Source organism: Varroa jacobsoni, unplaced genomic scaffold, assembly GCF_002532875.2.
Source record: "Varroa jacobsoni isolate VJ856 unplaced genomic scaffold, vjacob_1.0 scaffold_21, whole genome shotgun sequence".
Classification (NCBI taxonomy): domain Eukaryota; kingdom Metazoa; phylum Arthropoda; class Arachnida; order Mesostigmata; family Varroidae; genus Varroa; species Varroa jacobsoni.
Genome location: NW_019212923.1, coordinates 119034 through 143460, shown reverse-complemented (window position 1 = coordinate 143460; position 24427 = coordinate 119034). Strand labels below are relative to the sequence as shown.

General features: G+C 41.7%; 1 long non-coding RNA gene across 3 annotated transcripts in view; it reads right to left on the bottom strand.

Annotated features, from left to right (window-relative positions):
• LOC147754011 (uncharacterized) overlaps window positions 1-24427 on the bottom strand; it is a 38627-nt gene continuing 14200 nt past the window's right edge. Inside the window, exons 2-5 of one of the 3 annotated variants that reach the window (XR_015316095.1) lie at window positions 22289-22905; window positions 21492-21590; window positions 736-4670; window positions 1-470 (exon numbers count right to left, since the gene is read on the bottom strand). This is a non-coding gene — a long non-coding RNA (uncharacterized LOC147754011). Of the gene's footprint in view, window positions 471-735; window positions 4671-12049; window positions 12231-21491; window positions 21591-22288; window positions 22906-24427 lie in introns of those variants that run through there. The other 2 variants (XR_015316097.1, XR_015316096.1) reach the window with 2 other exon arrangements.

Here is a 24427-nt window from a genome sequence, read left to right as displayed (position 1 = left end):
TTAACTGCTGAAACATATGATTCCTTTATTTGTGTCTTATGTAATGGTTCGATCTATCGATGTTCTTTTGTTTGTTTAGGTTACAAACGACAGTATTTTTCAGGGATCGTATATTGTTATCTGGTACTTGCTATTTCTTGTATATTTGGTGTTGCCGTTAAGCGTTGTTTCAAACTATTGCCAGCGAGCGCGAAGCTAGCTTGGATCAACTCCAATACGTAATGTCGTCCACTGAGATGTTTGCTATCCGAGGTCAATCACACTAATTGCTTTCAATCGACGCAGCTACTTAGGTCCTGTGAGTCCAATCATCGCCGTTATCGTTTCTATTATACGTTGTTTTGAACGCACTCTCTTTGATGAGACATCATTGCATATAATGCACGCCAAAGGATACGCAATCGATTATATCTACTAACAGCTGCTTTATTTGTTTACCTATGTTGATTACTTGCTTTCTTCTTTCTGACCTAAAAAAGCAAAAAAGAAAAAGTTTAACTCTTAATGATCAACGTAAGTTCAAAATGTCCAATGGTGCATGAAAGCGCGAAATACAAGCGAAAGTGAAACCACGAAACCTCGTAATAGTATTCGTTTTATCATTATGAGAGACGTGTCCGACACAAACCGTACTCTTCATGAAAACTATTCCTCAGTATTCGAAAAAAACCGATGCGTATTGTATTAGTATAAACGATAAGATATTGCAATGTCAGTTTTACTTGGTGATAATACCTTTCTATGAAAGAGTGATATTAAAAATTGCGTTCTTTCCGATGTAATGGATCCGTTTAATAAACATATGCAGCGTAGCAGGTCCTGAATACTACTGCTTGCTCCAGATTCTCGTTAACATGTAATCTGGTTTTCCTTTTTCCGTCGTTCACGTTTTTTATCGCAACTGTTTCCTCCTATGATGTGACGGGACGCTCGAAATCCACTATGCTCTAGGGCTACTTCTCATCTTGGCGCATAGAGCCAACAGAAAAGGTCCTGCTATTACTGGCACTTTTGTCTTTACCTACAAGAATGGTGGCCCATAGGCACCGTAAAGCTAACAGGACATCCAATTCTCTTAGTCACTCATAGTACATTGGTGCCTTAGATGTCGTCACTTGTTCTCCCTAAGACATTTATTGCTATCCACTGTATTCACACGTCCACATACGCCCAAATACAACACGTGAAGTTCAGGCTGAACTTCATCAAATTCGTAATACCTAGCTTCTATCTCATACGGTGTTTTTGACAGATTTGAGAACGAGGTACAGAACAGGGTAGATGAAAAAGGGTACACTTAAATATTGCTGGCACTCAGTCCATCTCCTAGAATAAGAGGCTCCCCCTGGTAATGGTTTATTGAAACAGAAAAGAACCAAGAACTGCTCTTTGTAAGATTACTGTAAGAGTAGAGCTAAGTTATTCGCATGCCATGAGGCTATATAAATAGGATCATATTTTGCGAAGTCGGCATATACTGTGTCAGTGTTGCTCACCAACGAAGTTCCTGTATAGTTGAGGTCGGAGAACTCTTACCCAAGCCTACATAAGGGGGTATCGTTGAGCGCTATAGTAGCGTAAGGGGTTACAAGAACGCGGAAGCACAAACAGGCAATTCGGAAAATTTCAATCGAAAACAAAACTGATTGGGCTGCTCAAATATTACGCAATGCTGACACAAAACGCAACAAGCAGAGATGTTTCCAGAAAAGGACAAAGTGAAGAAAAGGTCTGTGAAAGGCGCTAAACGAATTTATAAAATGCTAAACGAGCATGCAGTTTATAAAGAAAATACACACTCTGAAACTGCTACTTTCCATTACCAACACATGAAGTTCGTGACCGTTATTATATAATCATATCGTTTTTCATAGGCTTACGTTTTGAACCAATATGTCTTTCAGTTAGTATGGTTATCTTGTCGTCAATGGCATTACTATTGTTTTCACAATCTTTACTTTTTTGCTTATTTACACTATAACTAACTAAGTGCCTTAGAAAAACAATTTGAGCACCGTTTTTATGTACGGAGGTCCAGTGAAGGCATACCATTCGAAAGTATTTCTCACTAAGTTGTATGACAAAATGTCACAAATTCTAGTATGGCTTATTCAGTCTGTCGTAGTGGCCCTGGACACTGGAGTTGAATAGCATCTCGTGTGCGCTTAGTCCACATACTCTTTTCACGATTCGTGCATGTTGTTTTGGAACGCCCTTTGACGCCCACGCTGGTCGGCAAACGTGCCTGCGGAAAAAAAGGCCGTCTATGGGTATCGTTCAAATTCAGGCATACGCAGAATCGTTCTCTTTCTACCAGAAGCATAAGTGATTCGAGAAAGGCGAGGTGTGTCGAAGCTTATTCTCAAAAGAGATAGAGGGATTTGTAACGCTCTGTTGACAACGCAGTTGGGCATAAACTGCGCATTCAACTGAAATAAAAACGTATACGTCAAGTGTACGTCAAGCCGTACCTCTACGAGAAACTCTTTGTAAGGACAAATCATATATAGAGAAGCCCCTGCGCTTTTTGTCGTAAGTGCATGTAAGATCAGTACGAAACAAAGTGTTCTATTGCTTATTGAATGATACTCGAATCATGGCCAGAAACCTGGATTGAGTAAGAATAAAACTAACATTCGGTCCTCAAAGATTATACGGGGAGGATACATGGTGGCTGAAAGCTAAATGGGTCAAGATAAGCCTTGCATATTCAAGTAGTAACTGGTAGATTGCATTGTAGGCAGTAAAGATAAGATGAAATGTTTGGTTCTATTAACCATTTCCATTAATAATGGAAGAGAAAGATGTAACGGTTGATTTGTAACGGTGGCCATAACCCATACCTCCTAATCGTTTATCCGCTCGTATCAAACTTTGCTGGATCTGAACTACGCTGTTGCACATGGAACCGGAATAGTAATGAATCTTTTTTTGTACTTAGGCTTTTAATGGGTAATTTCGTTGATTTTCAAGATGGTTTATAGATAAATTCATTTATTAGATACAGGAAATATAGAAGTTCATTGTGATAAAAATTATATAGTCATCCCATCCAGTTGCCGTGAATTAAATCTATTGAAATGTTGTAACATTAAAAATGATACGTTATAGTAAATCGACTTAGAAAATAACATTTGTGTAGCTGATCATTTTTTTATTCGCCCTTAAAGGCAATTTGATTTCAGCGGAGGCACTGTTTATCTATCTGGTAAGAACAGCTGTGTCTTAAAGCCGCACTGTCGAGGGTATTACTTAACGGAAAGCGAGTGTTTTGACCTTTCCACGCTTTTTTCTTACTTTGCCTATTAAATTATATCGTATCTTTAGTAAGATACTGCCAAAGGAAACAGACACCGGTTCAGAATCATCAAGCTATTTTGATACATTAGCGATACATAGATAATGAAACGAGAGCCTCTAGCGACCGACCTGAAGAGTCACAGGAAGATGTTTAATTGTATAAGAACCGAATTTCGATTATGTGTTTAATATCGGATTCCCACGGAGAAAGAAACAAAGGATTAAATTTTAAAACTTTTTCCATATGGCTATCATAAGCCTTCTTAGATCCACACTGGTACAATATCAAGTAGCGTAAAAAAGGGAAGAGATATTTTAGAAGCAACAGGTAAAAATAATTTAGATTTTAAGCAGCTACTTTTGGCATTTCATTGTGTCCGTTTTGCCGCGATGTAGCGTAAACAAGATTCGACAACTGTGAGAATTACGCTGAATAACATATTTTTCTCAAAGTTACTATAGCGACTTATATTTATAGGCAAAAAAACTAGACTATTTTATAAGTGTTGTTAAGTGTATAACTTTTTATGTTAATTAATTTGGTAAAAGCACGCTACTTCGTATCGAACATTGCTATCTTTAGACTTGCTTATTGATACGTTCGAACGCCTATTAATATGCTTTTAGAATTTTTTCAAACATACATGAATGAGTAACTTGCATCCTAAATGATCTGATATATATCCTCTAGGATAAATAAACATATTGCATGGTGAGCAATATTCAACGCATATGCTGTATATTTTAAGTAAGCCCTTAAGTGGCGGATAGCTCTTATTATCTCTAGGTTAAGGCCGCCGATGGAGTACATATGATTCGGATTTACATGGCTAAAGTGCAGAACGGCACATTTTTGAACCCATAGTCTCGAATATCCTGCGACATCAAGCCCCTATTGACGCTCGCGCAGGTTTTTACACTACATATATATATTCATGAATACCAATAAATGTAACACGTGCATTATTGAATTCATATACAAAATAAAGATAAGGTGTCCCAGGATTGTACTAAGACTCCCGTTTAAAATACGGAACGTGAGGCCCGAAACATTTGTTAGTATTGTACCTCGAGAACAGGCCGAGGTAGCTCTAGCGGTAGCCGAGTATTTTCCATTGACTAACACTAAAATACGGTAGCTGAAAAACTACTTATGTTTATATTTATCTATTATTATGTCTACAAATATTTATGTCAGATAGGGCACTTCACAATGCGTGCCGGTATGGTGATTCCGTTCCCCCACGTTAACAAATGACCACCTTCTATCCGAAAGCAAAGTGCTTGCTCCGCTTATTGCCAAAGCTAAGCCCTCACAGCCGTGTTAATGCTAACAGACGAAGACATAAGCCGATGACACTTGATCCTACCTGCAATCACAAAGTCAGTATGCATCTGTTAGATCCCTCATCCAATGTTGTCAGTCAAGCAATAGAAATGTGAAATAACATTTTTATATTAGCTAACTAGTTAAATATTCCATGGACGTTTTTTGATTTTATGATGATGATAACCAATTTCCCAATAGAGGGACCAATAATCAATTCCCTATACAACCATGATTACTACCGCCGTGTTAGGCTTGGATAATAGACTTATTTTCTATATAGTGGGCCTTATTTCCTCAGATCTGTTCGTTTTCATATAATTAATAGTTTTAATAACATTGTTTTATTCTTCTCACTTTTTCGTTGTAGGGCTCTCACCGAAGAGTTATAGATTTAAAAAGGACATAAGCCAATTTCAATTGAAGGCACCAAGTTACCTTAGCTCCTCTTCCGCCAATGACGCGTTGATCTGCTAGATATCTTCGTAGTTACAATTTACTCCTGATAAATCTGATAACGATTTATAGCTTGAAATATGTGGCGTATGGAAACTACGGAGCAAATTATTACAGAATGCCGCCTCGGGAATACAGTGATAACGTATTTGGCTATTAAGCGGAAGGGCGCAGAAGAGATCCACGCTTTAGTCTTAGCATGGATACACTTTCTAATATAAATAATCTATAAAAAGAAAAAAAAAAAGGAAAAAATATAAAGGATAAAAATCTAAAGGAAAATAAGACGTTGAATATAGTCAGATTCTTTTCTTTTGCTCAGACTTTTCACATTGCTCGTTTCGAACTCCCGACCTTGACAGTCCCTTGAACGAATGCTAAAAGGGTGATACATATCATTATTTCTGATATATATGTATATATTAAAAAAAATATCTAATAGAAATCAATCTAATAATAGAAAATTTATCTAATCCTAAAATAATGTCTTTATCTGTAAATAGATATTGTTTATCGCGCTCGATTATATGGAACAAGTTTCATAAGGTATACGGGGCGCATTCCCGTGATAGCTCAGTGTGTAACGTGTTTGCCTGCTGAATTTGAAACTACGTAGTGGCCTAGCTTTGAATTTCATAATAGGTAGATTTTTTTCTACTGGGAGCCAGCCCTCTGAAGTAGTGTCTAGCGGCTTAAACATCAGACGAGACACACGAAAAACGGTACATGTGGCGCTCTCTATGGCTGCCAACGAAAATGTTTTAGGCCGCTGACAGCGCCCTCTATCGATTTTCTCTCGCAATACTGCCGATGTGTAAACCGTACGGTAAGTTACTAGCTCATGAAGGGCGCCACCGGTGTCATATGGAAGCTTGCAAGAATATTTCGTGAAAAAGCTAGCTACTAAATTTTCTTTGTTGACACCCAGTTTATACTTCAATACAATACCTAAATACTTCAATTTGAAGAAAATATTGGCTAGTGTAGAAGTGGTTAAGCCCGAAAATTGTACTCGAGACAACTAGATACTTCATTGGGTTCAAAGGTTGGAAATTACGGTTTTACGAAATGTCGCTCTAACCCCAGTATCTGAATAATATAAGGATCAGCTTGATGCAAACAAAAGATCACAACGGTATTAAATGTATGATTGAGAATACGAATAGAAATTTTTACTAATATTTTTTTACATTTAGTATGAATATTCCAGTTTTCGTTGGCAATTTCAAGCCCATTTTTGATTTAGTAATAGATGATTATCGTAAATATTTTTATATATTAACTATACTCCTTTCATTATGTATATTTAAATGTCTTATTGTGGATGTACAATTTTCTACAAACACATAATAAACACAATATTTAACTATCAGGATCGCATATGGTTAGTATTTATATTAACAACTGCTTCATACACATGATAAATGAATAATATTGAGATTATTATTATTTTAAGATGGAACTCATTTAAGTGTCAAGGTGCCTAGTTGCTAATAATATATTGAAAAGATTCAACAATCTAAGAAAACAGCAAATTATAAAAACAAACATCGAGCCCAATACTACATTAGAACAGAAACATACCCACTAAATCTCAATCTTTCATTACATACACTTTTGCCCATTGGTTGACCAACCGTGACAAAGTACGGCATCATTTTGTTACAATAATCGTTCAACTACAGTTAACGAAACCTGATCTGTTTTTTCGTTCGATCATAAACACGTCCCTCTACTTGAAAGTTTGTGTACCATTATCCTGTTATACGTCCATGTTTATATGTGCATGGCCAAACATGCTAGCCAGCTCGGACGCTATTACAAGTCGTGAAATTATCATTGAAATAGTAATAGCAATCTTAATAGTAATTAACATATATGTATACTAAATATATGCTTGTTGCGAAAGCCGTTATTGTTGTCGCATACGCAGTTACTTGCATAGAGGAAAATATAACTCGACAAGGCGCGGTATATCACAAGTAGCCCGGTAGCACAAGCATTAACGCCCGACTGCCTTTCGCAAAATCACGACATAACTAGTAAACGTGCTCGTATTTATCGGTTGTGAAAGAAGAAATTGAAATCAAAACGATATAATGGGTTTGCGCAGCAGTATAAACTGCACGGCCATGGAGGCAGTAATATGGCGCAAGCAACTGAAGGCTTGAGATTAGCTTCAAGCGATACTCAGAAGCCTACCTTAAGTGCCTCAGTGACCAACTGGCGAAATAGCGACAACGTATTTTATCAACCCCTGAAATTTGCTCTAGACCGTGGATCGAATCAGACCTAGATTTGTGAGCCCCGTTTGCAGCGGCAGCAGCGATGGCCACGGCAAGATTAATGACCAATTGGGTAGAAAAACCCAATTAAAAAAAATAAACTATGCTATAGCGTTGGTATACATACAAGACGTTATAGAAAAGAGTTTCTGCATGTTGACGCAGGTCGTAAAGGTGTTCCAGGGGGTACACCGGAATAAAAGGACGTTTGCGGGTAGAAGGAAGCAAAGGCAGATGTGAGGTGCGGGGCATTTCAATATTGTTATCGTTTCTATTCACTATTGTGGAACGACGGTTCACGGGTAGCCGCCGACCCAGCGTCCCCGAGCATGGACTATAATGGTAGGTAAGACAGGGCCGAATCCGTACGGATGCCCACCGACGCTGCTCTATGAGCCGAGGAGAAAAGAATTTAGCTTTCTTTAGAGGCATACAGAGAAAATTGATAGAGAGAATGAAATGAAGCATGAGCTCAGAATTGAGGCCGAGTGGCATAGTAACGTCGGAGAAAAAGAGGCGCTGCTTTCAGAATAAGAATGACAGAACTTGGTCGGATTGCTGCGGGTACGGATTCGAACAAAATATTCTTACGCTTCACGAAAACGCGGCAGGAGGGACGATTCCCTTAACGTCTCTCAAAAATGTTATCTTTTGATAAATGTTGCAATTTCAGCAACCCACATATACAGTAATGTTGGCAGGAGGATGATCGTTCGTTAGCTTGTGTAAATGTATGTCTACACATGAATATGCTTCTATGTTAGCGAAGGTGGACAGGAGCGGGATGTTCATAGGTCGGCAATGTTAATGGTGTGCTACATACTAGAAAATGCTAACAGGAAGGGCTCGTAAGGATTTCTGGTTAAAAGAAACCATGCACACCCTAGTTTGATGCCAAAGGCCACTTTCCGCCCTCTATCTATTACCGCTACTACTGCTACGATAAGATAAAGTACACTTTCGGCGTCATTGAGGCGCACATAAATGGCTTCGAAGCCAACGCGAGCTCAAGGGTTCCTTGATTCGTTATGACTTTTATTGTAATGGTCGACACCCTCACGACATCGACGCCTGACGGCGTTGTGTGAGCTGCTACCATTTCTGAAAGTAGATTTGGTTCATCTTGGCCCGCTTAGACGCTTCTCGCTCCTCGAAATATTGTAGAGGATTGTCCTAAGAATGAGATCTACGTTATTTCGCCGCGTACCAACTTCCTGTGTGTGTGAAACGGAAGTACTAATGAACATTTGATAGCAGCCATCCGCGAATCAATACACGTAAAAGCAGAAGCGTTTGAAGCTTTTAGTTTTATGCCCGACACAACCGTCAGCTATTCGACCAGATGATTGGCCCAGCACGAGACGAAGTGCATTTATGTTTGGATTTGTACCTAGATCATCACATCATCACATGTTCCTAATATTATGGGCCTCACAAAATTCGATTACTAGCGGCTACCCGATTATAGTGGCGTTTATCAGCTGACTTCATCTTGTACACACAGTAAAATGCACACCGTCCTTTCCTGCATGGCAGGACTTGGCCTACAGCAATTTTCCTGTATTCGAAACCCTGCGCTGCTGAAAATATGTGAACGAAAAGTTTCATTCATTTGTGAATTAGTTGTTATCCGTTTTTTTCACTAAATTGTTAATTATTCATTGTTTAGCGGCAGTACCACGATGGAATCGTTTTGGCTTTGAGCATATCCATTCTTTTCAAATGTTGACTTAAACGGTGACAACGGGTGGATTCTACAGATGCTTGTATCTGGACGACGCCTCAGATCAGCGCGATGAATAATAATGTATCACATTATTTACGTGATTTTCAAATATTAATGCGTTAAAAGTAAAATGACGCATTACATAGCTTTGATAAGTAATCGGCTGACCTGCCTATGTCTGCTCAAAGCTTTTCTTGGGCTTTACTTGTAAGCACTCAAGACCACACCTAAGTCTAATCTAACCTAAATCCAATTTACCGTAATACCAAGTATCTTAAACAATTTTTCTCTACACAACATATTTAGTTTTTTATAGAATACATCTGTCTGGCTCATAGCCGAGATCAGTAGGGGCTTCTGATCCACTTTCTCTTCGAGCTAAGACGCACTCCTAATCATTACTAAATATCCCTGACATGTTCGAATGGTGTCAGGAAAAGCGGGTTTTTTTCTTCACGTACCGATCTACGTTTTTCGACAAAAAGCCAAAATAACCCTTTACTTCTTTCTTCTGCTCTCACATCAAAGCCATCGCCAGCCTCAAAAATAGTTTAGTCTTTCAGTGGTGATGACACTGCCTCTTCAAGAAATCCGTTGACGAATATTATGCTGGTGCAATAGGATCCTTCTATTCCGCCAGTTGTATTGCCTTCGTATCGTTTTGTGGTTGGTTGCCTGTTCCTGTTTCATTCTAGGCCGATGCAATCTCCGAGGTATCGAACTAGAACAGTATATTTCAGAATGACTCACCTTTGCTGCTGCTTCCTAATCTTCATCGGTTGCAGCCGCTTAGCTGGGAACTTTGCTGCTACTCCCTGATCTTCACCGGTTGCAGCCGCTTTGTTGGGAACCTATTTTGAATTCATTTGTTGAATTTCGATCAGCGGACAAGGAGAAGCTATCCTATACTTGAAAATGCAAAGACGATATCCTCAGTGGAGTACGCCATTTTCATTAAGGCAATATTCTAAAAGTCTCCCAGGTTTAGGATACTTCGAAATCTCATCGTCATTGTTGGCCAAGTTTATTGTCTGACGTCCGGCTCTATTCTCTCTTCTAAAAGGACAGAAAGGACCGTGTTTATTACAAATAGACAACGCGAAGGAGTGTCGTTTTAAGTAACCGGAGTCTGCCTAGGTTTAACAAGTAGCCCTGCGGGTGTGCCGTTACTCACCTGTAAAAGTCGGTGAATTGCCAGGAGGGACAATGACGCCTCTCGATAAAAGATGGAATGTATAAATAGAGGCGACGGATTTCAACTTTTTTTTTTTCATTTCAACTGTCCTTCCGTTCAATCTGTATTCTGCATTGACTGTTCGAATGAAAGGAGCTTACACTGACATGCAGTCGAAATTGGAGATTAGCAGGGTTAGGTAAGCACAGGCAACATAAACGCATGAAACGATTCCATGTCACTGTCGAGTGGAATTATGCCTAGATATAAATCGAATAGACCTGTTAATAGATTGTACAGGTCATGTTAGCGCATTATGTATATTCTCGTATGTGTATTCTCGATAGGAATGTCAGAATGAAACGTTTTCCATACTCTCTAGAGCTAGTGAACTATCGACAAACAAAAATTTCAAATTGTTATACAAGCCATGCTATATCTGGAATAAGTGTATCGTATTATACGCAATGGGCTGGTTAGATTAGACTTCCTCATGATAAGAACACAGGGTTATACCCGCCCTCAAGGTTTGCAATGGCACAACGTGCAACCATCTGTTCAGTTTAGCCTGTTATTGAACAATGACAAGATGCCTGCGCAGCATTTTGACTTTGCCTACCTTCTTTCCCAAAAATCCAGAATTTTCGGTTAGCCTTCGTAACATTCCCGGCTGAATGCAAGCCGTCCTTCGAACGACCTGTATTTGCCTCAACGTTTTGTCGAGCTAAGATAAATGTTTTTTAAAATCAAGCCTAGAGGGCAAACAAGGAAGGAGAAGTGCGCTAAGGAAGACCAGTCTCGATAAACTGTTCCGATGAGGTGTAGAACATTTAGCCGTTTTTTTTGTCAGTCGGAATTTCATTCTAAGTACTAACACGAGCATTTACTGAAAGGTTTTTTATGGAAATCTACCACCAGTTTGATGTCCAGCAGGCCTGATAGGACTGTGATCTCAAACCAAATACGCTCGTGGCCAATTCGTGAGAACCAGCTAGGTGAAACATGTGTTTAAATGAAAAAGCTTTGAATGAAATGGATTTAAATTTCGGGTTATTATCAGCTAATCGCTATTAATTCCAATTTTTAGTCATTCTAGGCCTCAAAAACAGTTCCACTATAGATATGCAATTTAAAAAGAAACCGTGCTTAAACTTGTCAAAATTACAAGTATCTGTAATGCTGAGTGATCAGGATTGTTCCTTTTTCTAATTGCACCTCTAATTTACGTGGCATGCGACATGCAATAGGCATGTGTAGGGTCCCGCCTGATGCTCGTCGTACAATGAAAAGTGCTGATAAATCTATTCTCCCTATCAGGCTTGTCAGGATGTTTACCTAATCTGGGCTGTGTTTCCACTTCAAAAAGCATAGTTATAACCACCTTCCCCAGCGTCCACCTATTCACCGACTAAATGGGTAAAAACCCAATCATAAGTTATTCTCAAAACTTATTTTTTTGTCAGCTAACTCTTCATAAATGTATTGCTGATGATTGACCAATCAGTGACTACTTATACGAATTCCCAAACAACCCACGCTCTTCTGTCACGACGACAAGCCAGCAATGAAACATCGACGATGTCTGCTCTCGTCGTTCCTCTATGTCTGCTAAACAACTTAGTTGAAGCTATCTGCTGGTGCATGAGAGTACCGGAAAGAAATTAACACAGCGGTCCGTGCAGTTAACTAAAACGATAAAGGACATAGCCGCTTCTTAGCGTAATCATCACCTGCATCATCAAGACCATTGTGATCAACCAAGATCATTCCGATCATCTTACCTTGTTCTGGCGTGGTAAGCAGGAAGACTGTAGAGACTTGCTGACACACACGTTTATTTGACAACAGTCCCAATTCCATTTGCATACAGACCCTCCGCCCGTTCTTCGGTGTTAGCTGTTGATTGATATCAGTATCGCTCATACGTGTGAAACTATCAGCAAGAGTCGCAGTCGCCGGAGACACCCGCAAGCATAACCTAGGAGCAACTGCATCGTTAAGAACCGGTCGGACCTGCTACTGGTCCTACTTAGAAGTGGCCTCGTTTGGCGTTTCCTATCTGTGATGTCCATGTGAGTATACCATGCCGGTGTATTACTTGCAAAAGTTAGAATCAAGCGTGCTGCATAATCCAGCCAATGTGAGCCGACGGCCCAGCGACCCTGGACACGACTCTCATGTGGCAGGCGGTAAGAAAACAGAGCCCGTGCCGTCAACGCAGAGGGCGACGCAGTAAGTCACGTGCAAAATTATCCTGCCTCGTTCCGCTTTTTCTCAAGAGATGAACCAGCAGCAGCGGTAAGGGGCTTATTATACACTAATAGCATGGAACCCTGGCAGTAGCAGATGCTTCAATAATAACGGGTGTTTGCAGTCTCTCTCTGTTACACCCAAGGGGGGTTAGTCGACAACGACAGGTTCGTGTGCTTCGAAAGGGGAGCCGTTTCTTCTCCAAGGTGGGCGGGAGCTCATCCCGTTCAACTGGACGTGGTCAAAGCATGACAATGGACAAAAACATTCTGCGTTATCTCGCTTTTGAAAAGAGGTATGTTGAGCAATTTCTCTGTGAGAGGACAGCGCCTCCGGAGGCCGGCATGGGGTAGTTCGCTTGCGTCACATCGCCCACAAAAAGAAAACGGCGCAAGAAAAGATCACGGCAAGACAAAAGGTTATTTAAAGATGCCAAAATGGGGCACAGTGGGAGGTTATGATGGCGACCGCTGGTGTGAAAGTTCGTAAAAAACAGCGGTGGCCAACGCAACAGAAAGCGGACGTACAGCGACCTAAGATTCACTGGCTAAGATGGAGTGACATTAATTAGCCAGGAGGTGAACGGGCCAGATATGATCCAGAGAAGGGTTAACGAAGTGGATTCGGTTTATAGAGAAGGTCCTCTATATAATATAATAAGAGCACTGGCAGAATACGTGTGATTTTGTAGACAGGGATTTGGAAGTCGAGCCTTCAATGTATATGAATGCCTTCAATGAAATATAATAATAAGTTCGATCCGTTGAAAATAAAATCAAAGTCATTACATTTGTAAAATGTGTTTTGATTATACACCTGTCTTCCCAGTTACCATTCAGATTCTATCTCTCTCCGGGTGTACTAATGCCTCTCCAACTTGAGACACTCTGCAAAGAACCAAGTGTCGGTGAAAAGACGAATAAAAAGAAAAATGGTAACGGTGAAAAAGCATCTTGCGTTTTTCTTTATGGCCTCACGTGATCCGTTGGAAACTTGATTATTTACTTATAGGATGCCGGTTAATGGGTAATTAACTATGTAAGTAACTCACTTCAAATCTGTTTTAACTGCTTGCCTGGATTTTTTCTCATGTGTCTGTTTGTCTGTATAGATTGTCGAAACTGGTATACAACTATCTTTCTCCCACTTTTTCGTTCATGGTCCATTTTTGCCATTCGAAGATGTTATGCGACATACATATAGTATAACCAGGCTTGATTCTCGTTTATCGGCTCCGAAAGCATCTATAGATCCTTTCCTGCCTCGTAGCCTGCATTCATATATCTTCTTCTATCAGTTTCTCTACTCATTGTTGGTGGTAGACAGCACAGCCTCAGGATCGTCGACAAGATTTCACTTCCTAGCACGTAGACCCAAACCGGCCATGATAGCTTACTGGGCAAAGTATATGCCTATTGATTTTGGAAACACGCTGTAGTGTAGGTCCGAACCCGGGCATAGGCACGCCTCATTTCCTGTTGGTAGCCGGCTGTCTATTTCTCCTAACGGCGGTACCGCACGTAAAACTTAAAACATAGAACCAAACACTGTTTTTTCATTAGTCTCACGTGGACCAGATAGGTAGCAGCGCCCAGATGAACTGTAGCAGACAGTGTCCCTCGACTCGACACCAGGCATAGCGACATTAGTAATAACGCCCCGACAACGATCATATCAGTCTCAGCATCTTGGGGTCGTTACATAGAACTCGCGGCCGAGTACAGCGGCTTGCGGCCAAATGCTGTTGCTCGTTAGGGTTAGAACAGGCAATGCGTTTAGTGTAGGCGTTAGGTTTTTACAGGTTTTTGTGTCTAAAAAAAGCGCAATTCGGCATGGTCCACGACAGACAAACCGTAAGCCGCTTCGCATCGTCTGCCACTTGCGTTGTTGTGCTTTACCATATCGTATCGCATATGGATGCACGAAAAGATACTGAGCACACGAATAGTGGCCTCAAGCAACGGCGACGAGAGCAGCAGCGAAAAAGAGGATGAAGGTGCGGTGCTTATACAGGCGGGATTGTCGAGAAAAGTTACACCACAAGCTAAGCGCTGTCTAATACTGCTAGCACACTAGTACCCCTGGATTAGGAAGAAAGTGACTTGAGGAAAAAGTAAAAAAGAATAGAGGAAGCATAAGAACGAGTTAAGGCTGAGCTCTCTTATCGTTTAGAAGGAGAGTGGTAGCAAATTCATATCGTGAGTTCATTGAATATCGAGACCCATTGAATCACTAGGAAGCCGTGTCGCTTCTTCGAATGAACTTGTCCGAGAACACTACAGGACAAGATGTCGGCAGTCCTGGTGAGGTATCATCTTAGAGATAAGGGGCTAAGACTTCGAATTAGAGACACATCTGGCAACGGTAGAAATATGTTTCTTGAGCTCATCTAGCGTCTCTTTTATACAGAACGACTGTGAATAAAATAACACGATTTGTACGAGTTGCTGGTCCTGCTATGTCAACACAGCGTGCATGCACACAATGGCTACAACCAAGCGAAAACTAAAGCGGTACAAAGATTACTTAGTTTGTTACCCCATTCCGGCTGGCGCTGGATCCAACGCTGTTGGATAAAAATAAAACCAGTTGACTTCAATAGAAGAAGATTGAGCCAGAGCGAAACTTAGCAAGACGTATGAAACCACTTACATGCGCTACTTACATGCGTCACAACTCTGGTCGGCAACACCTGTAGTATAGAATATAATATTATTTTCAAGCGGCTTATCGGTCTGTCGCCTATACAGCAATAGTTCCGACGATTTCAAGCAATTCTTGGCCTCTGAATAACCCATTAGTAAAAAGTTGTTAGGTTTGTACTGCCCATGTATCTTGCGTGCTAATCACTCATCCGCCCAATGTGGTCTCTACGAAGACGATTTCGTCAAAACTGTCAGTACTTGATGTTTGTGAGGAGCTCTTCGGAGTGCATGAAAACTCGGTGTGAGTAACTCGGAGGTAAACTCGGAGGTACAGCTGGAGCTCCGATTATGGGATTCCCCCAGTTAGTTTCCTTTTTCGCATAGCATTAACTACGCTGTGATCGCGTCGCTAGCAGCGACTGACGACTACTAGCAGGCCTCGGGCCTTTATCGTTGCAAGTCATAGCACACTATAACTACCCAGGACAGGCTTACCTTACCGTTAGTCTAAAAGAGACACAGAACGACATCGCGCATGCCTCCACGTTCCCTTAGACACTCTGCCACAATGCAACCAAGCTACCATTAATTTCCTGACCTAGCCAATGTACTTTCAAGTGATGTGACAGTTGGGTTAGGCATTGGTGGGCAACCTGCGACAAAACCTAGGATGTAACTATGTAAGCAGTAGTTGAGCTACTTGCTTCAGTTAATCGTTCGTGTAAAGGGATGGGAGCTGCTTTATATTCTTATATGCCGGAGGCCGTTGCGGCCTGTGACCTAGCAGGTGTTGTTCTGACTGTGGCTTGCTCGAAGGGAAAGCAGTTTGCCTTCTTTATCCAGTTCTGTGATAGGGCGACGAAGGGGCACAAAATGCTGTGGGGCGAGCATTCACTGTTACCGCCACTTGCGGTACTGATCGATTGCGCTCGCCTGCTGCTGCTTCTTTTTGTGGAGAAAGCCCACAGAGCACTATATATTGCTAAAGAGCTTACTCGATATATGTATATGTGTGTCCGCGTATGTTAGCGATACCCAATTCAATGGGGATGAGTGACCAAAGCGGCATTGTCCAGCAGTGACTATAAACTAGGTGAACATTGGTTTTTGTGATGAACTCTCACGCTGACCCCTCTTGGCCTCGCCTTAACGAAGATTGTGCTACCAGGATAACTTTCGCTCTATCCCGCAATGCTACCACCTCTCGCCGGTAGCTGCCTGGCCCCTGCTTGTACTTCAATAGCAGAAAAAGAGAGGCACTTCTGCATTCGAGAACATTGGAGAACTCTGCACAAAGATACAGTAACCACGGAATGCACACTGTGCGTAGTCCCTCCCTTTTTGCATCCCCCAGCTCTGTCTCAGCGGTTCCCAAACTTGAACAACGAACGCGTTTCTTCTGCAGCGTCTTCGCAATGATGATATGTGACCACCAAGCCCTCTAGTTGAAATATTGCGACGAGGCCAGCTACCAAAGCAAACAGGGCGATCTGGATGGACTCTATACGCTGCTAATGTACATATCCTTGGCTATCTCACATATATGTCGTTCTATTGTCTGTTGATCTGATAGCGAAGCTCGCGAACAGGTCTTTGGCAATTTAGCCCGTTTCCCGTCTCTTCATATAGGGCTACTAAACAGGGGCAAAAAAGCCGTGAAAAAATGAAGGTGACCATAAGATAGAGATACATGGCGATGCTGGTCAGCCATCGTCATTGCGGTAGTGAAAGTACGAAAACGACGTTACTGCCCGCAGGAAAGAGATGACATTAATCTCAAGAGGTCAGTAGATAAAAGCAAGGAAAAAGGAATAGCACAACAAAGCCATAAGGCGATGGCCAAGTGCCTTTCAGAGCCGCGAAGAATCGAGCACTCAAAAGACTTTTTGCAAAGAAGACGAGAAAAGGCCCAACGACCATCAAACACCGAGCCCCAAAAAGCAAGCTGTATAAAAGGATAAAAGCGACATGAAAAAGGCAATAATCGTAACAACGGAGGATAAAACAGGAGTCTCAAGAGTAGTCGCAAGCGGGATACAACAGTGCATAAGAAAGTTAACGAAGAGTGGCCATCTATTGGTAGACATTTTGCCTAGTACCATATAGTCGCTTCTTCGAACGTTTTTAGTTTTTTATTGTGTCAACAAATTCTGAGAATTATTTCCTCGGTGTAGCATCAAAGACTTGGCCCGACGAGAAAGTTCAGCCGCAGCGGGCCTTTATCTGAACTTGCCTCCTATGAAACGGTAGGTTATCCAACTATCATGGTAAGAATTTGCCAACGGTCAAATTTGAACCAGCATTGACCGCATGCTCATGGTTTCCATGGGAACGTACTCAAAACGATGTACGTTACCCGCCCAGACTACGCCACGCCTCGTGTCTATGGTCATTTCAGGCCTTTTCCTCGTCGTCTGAGATCACGTTGCGCTCTCATCATCGACGTAGTGTTAGTTTCACCGATTTCCTCTTAGTTCGCCATTAAACCGCAGCAGTAAGCGTTACGATCAACATCAAAATCCGTGGCTTGATTTTTTGCTGCCATAATTCCGCCCATAGATGTCGCTTTCATGGTGCTCTGTGTATGCATCCGCTATTTATGTCTCTGTAGACGTCTACGTCGGCCACCGCAGAAAGGAATTAAAACGCTGTATTAACCTGCGGATCCTCTGTCTTTGTTCTGTTTCCTTTTGGAGTCTCTGACCTCTATGTTTCGAATCCGGTATCGCCGTCCATCAGACACTTCGTTCGCGACGTAAAACGAAGTCTGTCTATGCCTTTGTTAGAACGTAGACCACTACGTGTCCCTAAATAATCTCTGACCTGCCAGCTATCGGCGTTCCAATCTCCTCAGGTGTTCTTCTCATTGGAAAAATATAGAGGCCTTATCCGAGTATTGGTAGTGGCAGCAGATGTAGCAATGGCTATTATTGTTGACGGTGTTGCTGTCATCGCTCAATATAGTAATTTGAGCACTGTATATACACTAGTATGCAGTATAGTGTAGAACTAGCGAAATCGGTAGCGTCCTAAGGCGTGGGTACCGTAGCGCTTGCAAACGTTCTTGTTCGCCGAGCAAAGCGTGGCTATTATTATGACAGCCATTACACAGCAAGAAGGGGGTGCCGAAGTTGCGGAAGTAATGCCATGGAAGGGCGTAGTTGCACCCTTCATCACAACCATAGATGCTGTCGATTGCGCTGTGACTAGCGTAACCGTCCTATCATAGCCACATCGTCGTCTTTTTTTTGCCGATACAGCACCCGTGGGAAGCTGAAACGAACCGACGATGCGCCAACGACGGAAAACTCTGCATAGCGCCACGCGAGGGTGCATATAGCGCTCGAGGCGACTTAAAGTGACAGGCGGATAGGATGGAGCAGTTTTTAACAGAAAAAAATACACGACGGCAAGATACGATGGGTAACCAACAGCAGTCGAATAGGGTGGCGGGCTTCGGTCCTTCATTACCCATACGATGCTGTTATGGTAGCGACCTTCTTGCTTCGTTGCGGACGTAGTGGTGGCGGCGAAGGCCACAACAGCAACGATACTAGTCAGTTTTTTTTTATATATTCAGAAGAGCTTAGATGAAAGGAGAGCATAGGCATATAGTACATTTGAGATATAAGGTAGATGACTAAAAACTCTATGACAAACCTCCATGGGGGCTTGTTTTTTCTCTTTATAGTTTGAATATAATGGAATAGCAATGAACAGTTGTGGTGTGCTAATACATGGGCGCAAAACAAGCACTGTCGTCGTTGGCATAGAATGAACCATTGGGTACTGCAAAAGGTTAAGTTGAATATGTTTAGAAACGTGGTGTCCATAGATGCATCGAGCTGATTTTAGAAGCCGAAAAGGAAGTTGCTATACGTCGACAATTATGTACGACTCGTCGATGGCCATTAAATGCACCTAAGGAAAATCCGATCCTAGTAATAGTGCTAACAAGAGATCTTGGTCCCGTTACCAAATTTGTAATTTAATATACAATTAGCCGTTCCAGCTTGTAAATTTGTACTTTATTATTTTGTTAAATAAGTTAACGTTGAACCACATCCTTTGCAGTCTGGTTCTACCAACGTTTGTATATATTTTGGCAGAGACATTTGATAGAAATTATCAAAGCTTCTGAGCCTGCCCTGTTGAGCTCTATTCAATTTATAGTGTAAACATGAGATGATGCGTCTGAAAACTGTCATTTCACTGTTATATCTTTTACAGTCACACTGATGAGGAAGTCTATCGAAAACTGCAATCCACAAGCTATTTTATCCACAATCAACGTTTAATTATGTTCATTTAAAGCGAATTTTATACCTACTAAGTGCTACATTTGCGTCAGCCGTTTATAATTCTATTGAGCCTTAAAGGTACGTCGCGTCACTCAGTTGCATAAATTAGACGAGACCCTGAAAAAAAGTACCGGCCGCATGCCTAATATGAAAGTTCGTCATCATATATGTACGAGCCTGATTTATGTGCAGCCATTTTACTCGTCTTCTGGCTTATGCGCTTCGATTACGCAGTGTGATATATTGTGCCGATTCGATGCCCCGATCAAATGATCTCGCTATCATGAGGCAACAAATGAGTAGCCACCCTGCCACTGTATTCCTCCGCTGAGAGATCTACACTACTGAGTGCTAGCGTGATTACCAAATCATTTTTCAGGCTCTACCGGCACAGCCTTCGCACAGCGATGTCTACTAGCGTGTAAAGCTCGCCCCACTATCTGCCTCCCCATAGAAACAACGTCATCGTTGACGGAAGCGGGCAAGCGATAAGGCATCGATCATATCTACTTATCTAGTTGTCAGCAGTGGACGGCCGTCGCGGACACCCCCGTGTGCTAAGCTCGTGGCTTATATATATCGTCGACTGATGCGTAAGTGTATTCGCATTTCTCTGACAGTCAGGCCAGTTACACGCCTGAAGCACACGGCAAACCTCGCAGGGAGTAATATTGGCGCGCATAACGGCATATCATGTAATGAGTTTTGACGCGTACCTTGATGAGGCACCACGTCAAGGCGAGGCAGGGTGTTAATATGCAAGTGACCAAAACGTCTCATGCCGGTCAACGTACCCCAGTATCACAAGAGCATTAGAATGAAACGTGGAATCTTCTGCTTGAGGCCCACGTGGACTTTTCTACAGGTTGGCAACATGTTTTGTTGGTGCATTACAACAAAAAAAGATGGGAGAAAAAAATGAAAAATCATACAAGTGGAACAGAAATGTTACAGAATAAAATAAGATTGTGACGATTTTTCTCTCGAGTGTACAGCATATGTGTGTACATATATGTATATATTTATAAATATGGGGCGGACTATAGACTTTCAAACCTTTTTTGAGAGATTTTTGCCTTAGCCTTTATAATACTTAAACAAATTGGTAGCCAAAAGGCCGTAATAAATCTCATCTAAAGTTAAACATGCATGTTGCTACTATTGTTTGTTTTTCCGTGACGATAAGCTGATCTTGTTATCACATATGTGTGCCTGTGCAATCCGGGCATGCTAAAAGAAGGACAAGAAAATCTAACTTATGGCGTCACCAAGGTGTTCATCTATACATCCATTCAAATATCGGTCCATTATAGCTGCCGCGAAGCCCGTCATTCATAGCATTAGAATAAACCTCATCGAATACACGGTTAAAATGCATATTTGTGCTTGCCTTGGCAAGGATTACCAATGTTCCAAAAACAGAGTACTACAAAACAAACATACATGCCAAGTTGAGGTGATGCTCACCTTATCCCGGCCACGTCTCCACGTCCGATCCAGTTTTAGGTATAATCGGTCGGCGTGTCGGCCCGCGAAACTAAATTGAAAGACTAACCGTTAAAGTCCCGATTCGTCTTTATCAAACCCGGACAATACGAGAACCGCCAGCAAACGGTGCGTAACAATCGCAAAGTTTAAATGTACCTGGCCGCACAGTGTATCAGCAAGGCGATCTAAAGAAACTTGAATTTTGGCTAATCCTACTTTCCCATACTTTGTTGATTGGGCAACATGGCACTGTTATGAATACTCTCTAGAGTGTCGAGAATTGTATTATAATATAGATATATACTGGCTACTAGCGCCCATCGCTGACTCTACATTGTGAACCATACTTGAACTTCGCTACGCGTCTGTGTGTCTAAATATTTTATATATTTCTTGTATATATATATATTGTTTTAACATACATTATTTTCTAAGCGAACTAACTGTTGCACAAAATTGATTAGCACATGCCTTCAATGGCAATTTTTTCTAATCGCATTACTTCATAGAGGGCTGCATAGAGGCTACGATAAAGTTACCTCGCGACGAAACGCATCACCGAGAATCTCTTTTTCTGCTACAACGATTCCTGGTTATCGGCAACCCTGTGTTATTACAACTTCGTTAGCGGCACCCGGCTGGAATGAAAAAAAAAATGACTACATAATGCACCCGTAAATAACTTTATTATTTATTAGCTTGCCTTGCCCTGAGGCATCGTTCCATTCGTTTCAGTTTTGATCTCGCTATTCTCTCATCCCTTTATATAGACTCTCACTGTGCTTTTTTCCCCTCTATCCTTTTGGCTTTCTGTTCCGTTTGATGAGTACTGACTTTTTGGTTTGTTTGCGCGTTTGTCTTCTATGTCCGAAACACGGGCTATTTCGGAGTGAAGGACATAAGGCTCTACTCTTCAACACTAGGGAAAAAAGGAGCATCTGCGGTAGGTCGCACGCAATTGTGGACAAAAAATTTTCAGCGATTCTTTAACCTTTCGTGACCTCTCCGCACATGTCTATCTTGTGGCTCATTAAGTTACATGAATCATCGCGTAAACTGATTGCATTTATTTCGCTTAACGTGTTGATAAACGACTGGCATGAACTTGTACTAGCTGGACCAGCTTGTTCATTATGTCTAAATTTCTTTTCCACGCGCTTTAAAATTGTAGGAGCCAACGTATACTTCGCCTAGAATAGACCCAAGCCCATTACAGAAAATGCCCGTTTGTGCGGCTCTTTGGGAGGTGTTTCGATTTTCGCAGCCGGTGCTACGATGTTAGTTAAGCATCGCTTTGGACGGTTGGCTGGTAGCACGAAACGAAGCGTGTACCTACGTCATTTCATATCTTTCCAACTTTCGTTGGCAAACACGTTACCACTGCACCATCACGGCAAGAGGTCATCGAAAGAAAAAAACTTTCGAATGTACCTCCCAATTATTGGAACGGCTATTTTTAACTCTCTTTTTCCAACATAGTTATGCTGCGTCAGCCTGTTACAGTTACCACTCCAGTCAATAGCAGACGACAAACAGCAGCTCGCTCGCGTTTACAAATACAAGACGTTGGGAGACGTTAGTTGGGAGAGAATAGGTTTGCATCTTTTTGAAGCGTAGACGTCCTTGTCCCTTCGCTGGAGCATTTAAAAAGTGACAAAATGAGGAAAGGAATAGCAACAAGAGCTACAGCAATAGCAGCAGACGTTTTCGACTCGAACTCACTCTCCAACTCCCTGCGGTCGTCGGCCGCTATTTTGGCTGCCTTGATTAGGTCGCTTCACCGCAATAGAAGTGGCTTTAACAGCGGAACCAAAAGCAGAACGTCTCGAAGGAGCTCATCGAAGGTGCCAGTTCTAACTCCATGTCGTCATTACTATTATTGTTGGCCAGCAGAAGCAGCAACAGCGGTAGTCGGCGCGGTCATCGAGCGGTTGTAATGATAACAGTATTTGTCTGTGAAAGAAGGCGAGAACACAATAGTAAAGTGAATGCACTCTACAACATCTTCTCATGCTCCCGTTGCTTATTTGCACTAGAAAGCCAATATAGGGCGATAGGTCACTCATAGCAGGACCGGGATGTTATTTCTGCTTGTATTGTGTTAGAAATTACGAGCTTTGACTGACAAAACAAATTTCGTGCTGAATCTGAGTCGTTAGAGGGAATCGGAACTCGAAGAACAACTGCCCTACCAGATATGGATCGTTGTATTCTAGCTATTTTTTTTTTTACATAATTCTGCTACTGCATGTTACCAAGACCAACCTGGGTCAAACAGCAGAAGGCGGAATTCCCGTTTCAAGGTAACGCACTTATTAACCTGGGCGTATTGGTATGAAGAACGAAGCCTGTCGTTATTAGTAAGAAATCAGCTTAATAAAATTACACGGATCGCGCACGGGGTACGATCAGTGTACTCCTGGCGCTTTAAGACGTTTCCTCAGGGATCTGCATACGTGTCGATTACTGTTGAAAATGCGGCGTTGTTTGCCACTATAACAGGCACGAACTACTGATGTCGGGACGGTCAGCTTCACATGTGTAGAGATTGTGTAGTACCGTATGTAATGTACCAAGTACCATTCCCAAGCAAAATCTATTTGGTATGATAGTCCCGGTATTGCCGATGTCTGTCTTGATCAAAAAATTCTATCATCACTTATTTATGGATACAACGAAAGAATTGTTAACTAAATAACTGTCGAAATAACAAAAACGGAATAATTATGCTAATAATATGCAAATAATATTTTTGCACGAAAAGTATTATGAAGTTGTCAGCACATAAGCTAATTTTTCATTCTTATTTCGATGGGGAAAATGATTGCATATAGTACCCATACAAACCCGCACGTATCACTATAATTAAAGGGGTCATCAGAACACATAGGACTTCCCGTATTGATTTCCTTCTGCTACCGAAAACCCTTAGAATACAATTTATAGTTTCAGAACTCGGTTTTTACATTACATCGCACGGCTGCACTATTAATATACTACTCAGTTTCTATTAATGTGTCCTTAGATTTCTCAACTTGTATCGAAGTTTCCAGCCAGAGTTCGGATGGCGAAGTCAACCATGAGGACATGTCTAAAAATTCTGACACGATATAGCAGACAAGCTAGTGCAGCATGGGGATTTAATAAAATTGTGTACGGATGCCAGGATTTTAGGATAAAGGCCGTTTGCGATTACGTGCTATAGGAGCCGTCACAATCCAACTGGATTGGACCATTCTGAATACCCCGACAATTCCAAAAGAAATGGCCTGCATACGAGACGCAAGGCAAGACAAGTGATCAACGACCTCGTGCTTTTCCGCCTGTCCTGGTTAATACAAAAGTCAATCATCCGCGAATTTCGCAAAGTCCAGCTCAATTTCCTTAAGACCACTGAGGATTTGAGATCATTCAAGCTGTAACGTCGACATTTTCGAAGTTGATTTCAAAGCCGAATCGAGCTAGGGATTGAAGT